Consider the following 2,186-nt stretch of genomic DNA (forward strand, 5'->3'; position numbering starts at 1 on the left):
ATATATATATATATATATATATATATATATATATACACACACACATACACAAGGTGAGAGGCTGAAAAGTTCCTGGCTTTAAGGGTATTGTGAAAGGCCTGGCTGGAGTCCCAACCTTCCGAGTTCTAGGTTATAGGTTCAGTCCTGCTGTGTGACACCTCAGATAAAAGCTAAAACATGCACATTGGGCAATTGTCTTCTACTATAGTTTCGGACTGACCACATCCTTGTATATGAATTTTGCCAGATGGAAACTGAAAGAAGCCCATCATGTGTGTGTGTGCATGTGTGTGTATGTGTGTGTGTGTGTGTGTGTATGCTCATGCATGTGTGTGTGTGTGTATGAGTGTAATTGTTCCACACTACCACTTGGCAATTGGTGTTGGTATGTTGATGTTTCTGTAACTTAGCGGTGTGGTAAAAGAGGCTAACAGAATAAATATGAGGCTAAAGAAAAAAAAAAACCCAAAAAGCAGGCTTACATATGAAAGAAGTGTATATAATTATATAGCCGTTGTTTATTTTGTGATAGACGAAACATGAAAGTATTCCTTACACCATTTTGTGTTCATTGCGTAGAATCTGATGCGCGTTTGAGCAATGTAAACACGGTTTTGGTTCCTTCTGCCTTTTGGTCTACTGCACACATCAGTGGAGTAAGAATACACCCCACCACACACACACCCAAGTATCACTTTCTTCCCCTGCCCCTTCTCTCTTTCTCTCACTTCCCCTACCAGTCATTTTGCTCCATAGCACCGGGAGTATTTATTTACTGGGGACCAATTCTTTTTTGTTTTTATAAAAGAGAATTGTGTGTGCATGTGTGTGTGTGTGTATGTCTGTGTGACTGTGTGTAAGCTTGTTTGTGTACGTGTCTGTATGGGTGTATGAATGTATGTATGTATGTATGAGCATGTATGTTCATATGTATGTAGGTATGTCGTCCTCATCATCATCGTTTAACATCGGGTTTCCATGCTGGCATGGGTTGGACGGTTTGAGTGAGGTCTGGAGAGCCAGAGGCTGCACCAGGCTCCAATCTGATCAATGTTTCTACAGCTGGATGCTCTTCCTAAAGCCAACCACTCTGAGAGTGTAGTGGGTGCCTGGCATCGATCACGTTCGGATAGTGGTTTTTATGTGCCACCAGCACAGGGGCCAGTTAGCATGCTTCCCAACCACATGGTTCTGAGTTCAATCTCTCTGTGTGGCACATTAGACAAGTGCCTTCTACTATAGCCTCAAGCCGACCAAAGCCTTATGAGTGGATTTGGTAGATGGAAACTGAAAAAAGCCCGTATATATATATATATATATGTTTATGGGTGTGTGTCTATGTTTGTACCCCCACCGTCGCTTGGCAACTGATGTTGGTGTTTACGTCCTCGTAACTTAGCGGTTCGGCTAAAGAAACCGATAGAATAAGTACTAAACTTACAAAGAATAAGTCTTGGGGTCGATTTGCTCAACTAAAGGCGGCGCTCCAGCATGGCCACAGTCAAATGACTGGAACAAATAAAAGAAAAGACAAAGTATAGATTCTCGAGGGAAAAAACACTGAGAATAGTTTTGTAACAATATAAAATAAAGAACAAAGGGGAGTAACCGAGAGAATCTAAGGGGAATAACTCTATCACAACTAAGCTATCATCGTCATTTAACGTCCGTCTTCCCTACTGGCATGGGTGGGACATATTGTGGCCTGGTGCTTAGAGATGACTGGAAGGTTCTGGTAACCCAGGAAGACCTAACTTTTCTCAACAACTAATCATTGCTCCTTCACAATTATTCATTACAGCCTATCAGTTTATTCATCACTCCCCAACATACCCACAAAACCATTTCCATAGAATAAACAACTCCAGATCTCCAATTGTATTTGTTTTATTTCTTTCTCAATCTCCATTTTTCTTATTTCGATTTTTTTTAAGCTTTTTTTGTTTTTTTTTTCTTTTTTTTTCATTTTCTAACTAAATATATTGATAGTAAAAAAAAAAAAAATAGCAATTTGTTCAACTGAAATCAAATATAAAAACCCCTTGAAAAGGAGTTGCTGCTCTCCTTTTCATCCGCAGTAAAATACATTTCAAGGTTTCCATTTTTATTTCACAAAGTCATTTGAAAAAAAAACTTACAAAGCAAAATCATTTCTCGTTACCATTAGTAACGAGTGTATGCACATA

This window comes from Octopus bimaculoides, chromosome 20 (assembly GCF_001194135.2).
Source record: "Octopus bimaculoides isolate UCB-OBI-ISO-001 chromosome 20, ASM119413v2, whole genome shotgun sequence".
NCBI lineage: Eukaryota > Metazoa > Mollusca > Cephalopoda > Octopoda > Octopodidae > Octopus > Octopus bimaculoides.